The sequence below is a fragment of the Vombatus ursinus genome, unplaced genomic scaffold, assembly GCF_900497805.2.
Source record: "Vombatus ursinus unplaced genomic scaffold, bare-nosed wombat genome assembly UNPS02014900.1, whole genome shotgun sequence".
NCBI lineage: Eukaryota > Metazoa > Chordata > Mammalia > Diprotodontia > Vombatidae > Vombatus > Vombatus ursinus.
Window position 1 is genome coordinate 1,290,102 of NW_020954678.1, and position 10,046 is coordinate 1,300,147.

Consider the following 10,046-nt stretch of genomic DNA (forward strand, 5'->3'; position numbering starts at 1 on the left):
GGTGATTATCCTTACAGTGGCATGGGATCCATTCAGAAATTCCAGGGGCCCTTTGGTATAGGGACCCAGAAGAAAATTCCCTAGAACTCCAAGGAGATTGCCTATGGTGCAAGGACCCCTAAAAGGATTTGAGTGTGCCCTGTGTAGGGGAAAAAACACCTAGAGATTTTCTTTGGACTTTCAGTTGACTTTCCTATATATTTTTCACCTATATTGTTTCAGGGATCCAAGGGAATTTCACAGCATTAACCGTACCCTGTGAGTACTCGGGTCCAGAACAAGCCAGGACTTGCTCTTAATACAGGGCTTCTTAACCTCTTTTTGTGCTGTATGCCACCTTGGCTTTCTGAAGACCATGGTCTCCTCAGAATAATGTTTTTTTAAAGCATAAAACACATAGCATTATAAAGAAAACCAGTTACCTTGAAATACAGTAACCAAAATATGTTCATGGAGCCCAGCTTAGGAATTCCGGCTTTAGTGGAATAGAGACAGGGCGAGGAGTCCCAGCTCATCCCCCTCACTCTCATTCCCCAAGAATGAAAGCCAAATTTGTTTGAGGATGAGGAAATGACTCCTAGGAGAGCCTGGCTCCCTTATTGCCTGTGGACAGAACTCCACTGATCTGGGGAGCTCTCTAGGGAGTGGGCTTTCCTTAGGAACTAGCAAGCTCCTTTCCTTTTGAAGCTGGTTAGTTATTAAGTCCAGCCTGTTTGGGGCAGTGGGGTCTAAGAGTAGAGAGACCCCTTTCGAGAGAAAAGGGGAGGTCAAAGTATTCCAGTGCTCCCTAGACCCAGCACTGCTTTTGTGGTAGCACTTGGTGCCCGATGGAGATCAGAGTAGAGGAAGAGGGCAAGGGTGAGGACCCCAGCCCCACCTGGAGTCAGGGGACCCATGTTGTTTACAAGCTAAACTGGCTTGCTTTCTCATCTGAAGGATAAGGTGGTGATTTCCAGTTGAGGCAGATTTTGGAAGGCATATTCACAGCTCTACAAGGAACCCAGCAAAGAAGCTGGGGAGAACTCAGTGAGTGGAGGAAGAGAATCGAGTTCCTCCCAAAGGAGAGAACAGGGTTCCCAGAAACCAGGAGGTGTGAGTTACACTGCTTTGTCATATCATGTGACTCTCAACTTGAACCCTCTTTGCCTGTGTCTCTGTAGGTGCTTGAGGGAGAGACTTTTGGTAGATGTTGATACCAACTATTCTTACTAGACCACCTTATCTAGTCAAATGTTCGGTCAATAAACATTTATTAAGTGCCTACTATGTTTCAGGTATTGTATTAAGGCATTAGCTTTCTAAAAGCTAATTGAGTCTGCCTAACTAAAAGAATCAATCAATGATCATGGCAGGAAGCATACCAGTGGGGGCTTCTGGGTTATGGCATTAGGGGAAAAAACCCACCCTCCCAGGGGTACCCCTAGAGCCTAAGGGGATATAGTAGCCATGCTCTGTGGACCCATTTCATCAGTTTGAGTGGAAGCTGGGATAGTTGTCCCAGAGCAGTGCTTTGTACAGCTCTGGCTGCCTCATTCCCCTACTCATACATCTTCAGCGATTCCCCGTTGCTTCTAGAATAAAGTATAAATACTCAGCCTGGCATTTAAAGCCCTCTCCATTTCCTTCCCGGCCTTGTTCCTGACTTTCTGGACTTCAAAACTCATGCCTCTATTGCTGTCTTATTCTGGAACTTCCCTGAGTGCCCGAGACCTCCTTACCCAACTATCCCTGCATTCTGCTTCCACTGGAATATCCTTCTGCAACGCCCCTCTTCCCTTCTCCTATGGGGACATGCTGCTCTTGGAGCCACCATTTTGTGGAGAGATCCAGGCTGGCTTGCTTTCGCTCCTCCTTGACCCTCTTCTTGGTTTTCTGGGCTTCAAAACCCTGGCCCTGTGCCAGGTACCTTCATCTACCCCCTCCCCTTTTTCTGTGGATTGTCTTCTCTCATTAGAATGTAAACTCCTCAAGGACAGGGACTGTCTTTCTTTCTGCATTTATTTATTTATATCCCTAAACACTTGGCATAGTGCCTACATATTTATTATGCCTATTACAGGGGTGGGGAAACATGTGCCCTCTAGGTCCTCAAGTGTAGCCCTTTGACTGAATCCAAACTTGAACTGGGTCTCTTGCTTTTTCCTTCCTTCCTTCCTCCCTTCCTTCCTTCCTCCTTTCCTCTCTTCCTTCCTTCCTCCTTCCTTCTCTTCCTTCCTCCCTCCCTCCCTCCCTTCCTTCCTTCTTCCCTTCCTTCCTTCCTTCCTTCCTTCTTTCCTTCCTCCCTCCCTCCCTTCCTTCCTTCTTCCCTCCCTCCCTTCCTTTCCTTCCTTCCTTCCTTTCCTTCCTTCCTTCCTTCCTTCCTTCCTTCCTTCCTTCCTTCCTTCCTTTCCCTACTTCTTCCTTTTCCAGTCTTTCATATCACTTTTTCCTGCATTCTTCATTCCCATTGATCTGTCCCGCCGGTTGTTCTCCATACATGACATTTCATCTCTCACCTTTGTATAGGCCATCCTCCATGTCTGGACTGTTCTTCTTCCTGCTTTCCATCTCAGAATCCCTCACTTTCTTCTGAGCCCACCTCCTACACCAGCTCTTTCCCTTTGGAACCTACTCTGTATCATTTTCACATACTTCGTATTTGCTTACGTCCATGTTGTGTCCTCCCAATAAAATGGAAGCTCTTTGGAGGTGAGGATATTTTCACGTTTGTCTTTGTGTTATCGGTGGTCGGCCCTTAGTAGGCATTTAATAATTACTTGCTGATTGATTGACAGGGATGATCCTTCTAGGAGCTAAGGAGTTTCCCTTGGCCAGCTTTGAGCTCCAGAGTCATTAAGGAATGGATTCCCATCCAAAAGTTAGTCTTGGGGAAGACTTACTTTTTGCTCTTTCCCCCTCCCCACCCCTTAACAAACAAAAGTGATGCCTGATGGCAGGTATCCTGAGAGAGTCTTTTTAAACTAGTCTCTCCCCAGCATGAGCCCGAGTGAAATGAGTCTTGGCCTGGTAGTCATGACACTTTGGTTCTAATCCTAAACTGACCACTAAGTAAGGGCACATCACTCCACCTCTCAGTTTTCTCTTCTGTAAAAATAAGACAGTTGGCTAAGACGATCTCTAAGCTACCTCCCAGGCCTAACAGTGTCTGCTTTCCCCTTTCCTCCCAGGAGCCCCAGAGGCCTTGTGGGGGCTGGCAGGAGAGGCCAGCTGGACCATTCCAGTTCTTGGGCCCAGGCCTTGGAAGGGTTTATTGCTCCATAAGTCGGCCTTTGTAACTCATGCTCCCCCCACCCCTTGCTTCACCCGGCTGCTCACACCTTCCTTTCTAGGTGCACAAGGGCAGCTCTGTGTGAAGGGCAGAACCCAGCTGGGTTGAAGAGAAGGTGAAGGAGGTTATGCTTATTGGGGTCAGAGCAAGAAGTTGAGAGGACTCTGCAGGGGTGAGACTGTAGGAGTCAGGACTAGGTGGGCAGCAGTTGTAAGGTCATAAGAGCTGGGAGGGCCCTTCACGCCCGTCTTATCCAATGGTTTTATTTTATAGATGAAAAGACTGAGGCTCAGAGGGGCACAGTGATTTGCCTAAACTGCCAAGTATTCAAACTTTACTGCAGAGAGCACAACTCCGATGGGCTGGCCGCGTTGTTCAAATGCCAGATATATGCTTGCCAAAAAGACTGTTTTATGGAGAACTCACACAAGGCAAGAACTTCTACGGAGGTCAGAAGAAGTGATACAAGGCCACTCTCAGGGTCTCTCTTAAGAACTTTGGAATTGATTGTGTGACATGGGAGACGCTGTCACAGGAGCGTTCAGCATAGTGTGCCCTCATCCAAGATGGTGCCGTGCTGTATGAGCAAAGCAGAATTGAAGTAGCTCAAAAGAAACGCAAGATGTGCAAATTTAGAGAATCTACCCCAAAAGTTCACACGGACTATTTGCGCCTGACCTGTGGTAGAGCCTTCCAAGTTCGTATTGGTCTGATCAGCCACCATAACTTAACTCAAGCATAGTGATGCCATTTTGGTCCTCTTTGAGAATGAGGGACAATAACCAACCAACTGATTTGCCCGAAGTCACACAGTGGTTTTTTTTCTTCTCCCTAATACGGTCTGTCCACAGCTATTCTTAACTCTGGTAATCACTTAGGACAGACTTATTCTAATTCCTCCTGTCTCCCAGCCCCCTCACAGTCCTACACCTGGGCTGGATGGGGATGTTAAAAAGTGCTGATATTAGTAGTGTGGATTACTGACTATCTGTGTTCCCCATCCCCCTGAATCTTTTCATTTCTGTCCGTTTTTCCATACTCCCCAACTTAATGGGTCATAGTCTAGTCCTAGGTGAATCGAACTCCCTCTTCTAGTCTAAAACCGGGGCTCATGTTTAGGGAGGGAATGTCGTCTTCCCCCAACCCCCAAACTGGTCAGGGTTTAAATGTTGGATTTTCTCCATGGGCGTCTCATGATGGTCATTAATGTCCATTTTGACAGTTGATCGTATTCTGTGTTGCATCTTATAATGAACTGTGTTCTACTATAATTGTTTCTTGTGTGTTAGATTACAAAATTGTGGTTGTGTGGTTGTGGTTGTGGTTTATTCTCCCCCAAGTTAACCAGGTAGCTAGTATTGGACACTTTGGAGACATTTAATAAATATTTACTAAATTAGATCGATTTGCTTGTTAAACAAGGAGAGGCTATTGGTTAGCGGGAAGAGTAATAAACTTGACAGATCTACTTATCCAGCACTAATCTCTCTGCTGACCTCCAGTCTCAAATCTCCAACTGCCTCTTAGATATTTAAATTCAACACGTCCAAAACTGAACTTGAGCTCTTTCTTTCTAAACCCTCCTGTCTTCCAAACTTCTCTGTTACTGTCCAGGGCACCACCATCCTCCCAGGCTCACAACCTAGGGGTCGTCCTCTGCTTCTCACTCTCACCACCCCTCCCCATATCCAAGCTGTTACCAAGGCCTGATGATTCAGCTTTGCAGCATCTCCCCCATGTGCTCCCTTCTCTCCTCTGACACTGCCACCCCTCTAGTGCAGACCCTCATCACGTCATTATTGCCATAGCCTGCTTCAAGTCTCTCCCTACTCTAGTCCCATCTTCCATTCAGCCACTAATGTGATTTTCCTAAATCCTATCACCCCCTGGTCACTAAGATCCAGAGGCTCCCTGGATCCAATACAAAATGCTCTGTTTGGCTTTCAAAGTCTTTCATAGCCTGGCACCCCCACCCCATCTCACACACACACACACACACACACACACACACACACACACACACATCCCTTTCCAGTTTTCTTACACCTTACATTCTCTTCTGTTTAGTGTCGCTGGTTTCCTTGTTCTTCAAACAAGACTCTCCATCTCTTGGCTCTGGGCATTTTCTCTGGCAGTCCCCCATGCCTGGAACCCTCTCCTCCTTCATCTTCTGGCTTCCTTCACTTCCTTCAAGTTCCAACTAAAATCCCACCTTCTATAGGACCCTTTCCCAGTTCCTCTTAATTCTAGTGCCTTCCTTCCCCCTGTTGACTGTTTCCTATTGATCCCATTTTTGGCTCTTTTGGACAGAGGTGTTTGTATGCCGTCTCCCCTATTAGACTGAGAGCTTCTTGAGGGCAGAGATTGTCTTTTGTCTTTCCTCAGCACTTAGTGCATGATAACTAGACTGTGGGAGGCATGATAAAGAGAGCTCTGGGCCCGGAGTCAAGAAGACCTAAGTTCAAATATGGCCTCAGACATTAGCTGTGACTGTCACTTAACCTCTGTTTGCCTAAATTTCCTCAACTACAAAATGGAGATAATAATAGCATCCTCACAGGGTTTTGTGAGGATCAAATGAGATAACATTTGTAAAAATGTTCCATATTATAAATATTTGTTGTTCAGTCATTTGCGGTTGTGTCTGACTCTTCTTGACCCCGTTTGGGGTTTTCTTGGTGAAGTTACTGGAGTGGGTTGCCATTTCCTTCTCCAATGTTATAAATATTATGTGTTATTTTAAAAATGCTTAGTGCCTGGCATTATTTAAATTCTTATTCTCTTCCCTGTGCTCTGTAAATGCTTATTGACTCATTGGCTGTAAAGAAGCTAGGTTTGGGTATTGGCCCAGCCACTTTGTAGCTGAGTGACCTTGGACGAATGATTGAGCATCTCAAGCTTCAGTTTCGTCTAGGAGGTCATCTAGTTAGAGGGCACTGATCTCACCAAAGGATGGAAGGGGCATGTGTAGAATCCAATAGCCAAAGGGAGTGGTGAAGCCACAGGTATAACCACCGAACACCAAAAGGATTGTACCTGGGTGCACACCCTTATCAAGCTTGATTACTCTATTTTAAGGGGCAGGGCAGAAGGGCACTTAGCCTAGATCGGCCCATCTATACAGGGACTTAATCCTGAATATAAAACGGTATAAACGTCAGTGTTTGAGGGACACTCCACGGTCAGTCTACAGTCCTGGCACTAATGTCCTACTAGTCACCCAGGTTCAGAATATCAGAGTCATCCTCAACCCTTCCTTCTCACTCATCCTAATATCCAGGCCATTGCTGTCGTGTCAATTCCACTTCCATAATATATCCCGGCCTGGGAGACAGTGGTATTTTCTCTGTTTCCAGCTGCTCCCCTACCCTCTCCCATCCATCCTCCTAAAGCACAGGTCTGATCATGTCTCTGCCTGCTTAGGAAGCTTTTTCTGATGGTTCTCTATGGCCTCTAGTATAAAATATTGACTCTTCTGTTTGGCATTTAAAACCATCCTCAATCTGGTGTCGCCCTCTGTGTCCAAGTTGATTACATATTGATCACCATCATGTACTCAGACTGGCATACATTATATTCCATCTTCTCTCTCTATTTTTTAAAAATTAATTTATTTTGAGCTATCAACAATCACTTCCATTAGCTTTTTTTTTGGTGTCCATAAGCTTTTGAATTTTAAATTTTTCTCCCCCTCCTTCCCCACCTCCCTCCCCAAGATGGCGCACAATCTCATATAGGCTATACATATACATTCCTATTAAATATATTTTCACATTAGTGATGTTGTAAGGAAGAATTAGAACCAATAGGTCTCTCCATTTTTTTTTTGTCGAGCAGTGCTCTATCCCTGGAATGGCTGGTCACTACTATCTTTTAGAATCTCTGGCTTCCTTCAAAGCTCAGTTTAAGTACCATCCCCTTAGGAGGTCCTTCCTGATACTCCCGGTTACTCATGTCTCCCCATTATCTTTTTATTATCTTTATTATCTTTCTATTACTTTCTAGAAAATTTTATATTGTGTTTGCTTATTGGATGCATTTGGCTTCCTTCCAAAAGAATGAAAGTCCCTTGAACACAAGGACCATGTCACCTTCATTTTTGTGTCCCCAATCTCTAGAACAGTTCCCAGCACAAAACAGATACTTGAGAGAAATGTTGGTCAGATTGAACTGAAAAGCTGGGTGCTGCTAATTGGGCCCTGCATGTGCCAGAGAATGGCCACGAGTGAGGACAGAAGGGACGTTGGTGGCTGTGAACCAGGCTTGTCATATGTCCTCACAAAATCCTGGGTTTTGACATTAACATCATTCATAATGTAAGTTATATTCCCTGGGTCTGTCTCCTGAGATCTGGAATCCAATTGGCATGATATGGAAAGTGTTAGAGCCCGCTAATACGGCACTAACCACCCCACGGGAGTGTCTCGAGGATTAAATGAACAGAGAAAAACCCTTTATGAATTGCAAAGGCCAGGGAGAAGTGAGAGGTGAGGATGAGGACTGCTCCAGTTAGGCTCTGGCAGTGAGGAGATGTGAAAAGTGGAGTACATGTGCCCTTGCGCTCTCTCTCATTCAGTAGTGAAGGAAGACCATCCTCTATCAGATTTCTGTTCAAAGGATGAACAGGGTCAAGCCTGACCCTTGGATTCTCCAGTGCCTATGTGTAGGCAGGTGCCTGCTATAGGCAGACTGGTGGCCCAGTGGATAGAACACTGGACCTGGAGTCAAGAAGACCAGAATTCAAATTTGACCTCAAGATACTTACGTGACCCTAGGCAAGTCACTTAACTGCTGCCTGCCTCAGTTTCCCTGTCGATAAAATGGGGTTGTGATGATCAAATGAGATATTTGTAAAGCATTTTACAAGCCTCAAAGCACTATATATGTAAGCTATTATTATTGTTATTATTATTACAACAGTGGAACCCCGGGCAAAAGTTCCTTTGGAGGATCCTAGTGGGAGCAAGGAACAGAAGAGCGCCCAGGGCCGTGCTGAAGCTTGTGAGCAGAGCAGCCTGCCTGCTGCCCAGTCATGGGGCGGGAGCGGCAGAGGCAGCCACTGGGCCCAGGCAAATATTCAGATTCCACATCTGGGCTTGTGGGGAGGGGGTGGTAGGGCAAGGCGCCAGGCAGGGCAGGCCTGCGCCTATTGCCTTGGAGACTTTCCTTCCTCCTAGACCCTGGTCCGTAACCTTGGGATCATCTTCGATCCCCATTCTCCTGGATCCCACAGATCAAAGTCATTGCCAAATCAGTTCTTTCTCCGTGACATCTCTGCTCTGTCCTCTTCCCTCTACCCGTGTCACTACACCTTAGTTCAGGCCTTCGTTGCCTCTTGGCTGGATTACTGCTGGAGTGATAATATTTTTGTAATTTTTCTTTGGCAATAATTTTATTGATCCCTTTTGTAATAGATTTTGTTGGAATCTTTTGTGACATACCTAAGTTCCCCTTGTATCTTGCACCCACCCACCAAGATACACTGGTCTTTTCCTTGGTCTCCCTGCCTCCATATGTCCCCATTCTAATTTATCCTTCACAGAACTGCCAAAGTGATTTTCCTAAAGTGTGGGTCTGACCACATCTTTTCCGCCTCAGTACCCTCCGGGGGTTCCCCATTAACCTCCAAGGTCAAATATACGCTCCTCCGCTTGATGTTTAAAGTCCTTTACTCCCTGGCTCTTCCTTCCTTTTCCGTTCTCTCCATGGTCCTGTGATACTGGCCTCCTTAGGGCTGCTCACGCCTCTCCCTGCTGCCTTGCTCTCACATGTCCTGGAATTCCTTCCGTCTTTACCTCTGCCTCCTGGAATCTTTGACTTCCTTTGAGACTCAGATCAAGTGTCTTTTCTTCTTCTATTTTTTTTTTTTTTTTTTTTTGGCTAGGCAAATGGGGTTAAGTGACTTGCCCAGGGTCACACAGCTAGTAAGTGTTATGTGTCTGAGGCTGGATTTAAATTCAGGTCCTCCTGAATCCAGGGCCTGTGCTCAGTCTACTACACCACTTAGCTGCCCCAAGTGTCTTCTTCTGTAGGAGGAAAAGCTTTTGTCTTTGTCTTAGCACCCAGCACAGTGCTTGGCACATAACAGGCATTTAATACTCGCTGAATGACTTTCAGATGCTCAGTGTGGTTTGGTGGGTGGAGGTGAGAAGAAGCAGACAGGATGGAAATTTGTGTGTGAGATGGAGAAGTTCATTCAGCATATGGAAGCTTGGGAGCCCACAACCCCTGTACCTAACAAAAAGAAGGCAGAGACACATAGCCAGGAGATACTTCTAGACTGACTGAGATCCCTGAAGAGCCTGGCCCAGAGCTGGAACTGAGAGACTCAAAAGGACGGGGCAGTAGCAGTGCTATCAGTCCAGAGACACGCACGTTGAGGCTAGGATGGAGGAGTGGTGGGTTTCGCCTTCCTAAGAGTAATGGTTGGATTTCTGATGTGGCAGCCTGGGTTAGGGGACGCAGCATTGGCCCACAGATGGGAAGACTTCGTTAGAGTCTGAAATGCACAGGAGGTTAGGAGCTGGGGGCAGGGTCCCAGGCCGGACTTCATTTCCCTCCTTAGCCTCAGGGGATGTGGACAGGTTTGAGGAAATAGCCTGGCCCTGACTGGTGACAGAAAGATGCTCTGTCTGGGTGGGAAAGGCAAGGCAAGGCCAGATCCCAGACCCAGTGATATCACCTTGGGAAAGTCATGTCTTCCCATTCGTTCTCAGTTTCCCCCTTTGTGGAGTAAGGAGAACAATCTTTCCTTTCCTCCCCTTCCATGATGCAGGGG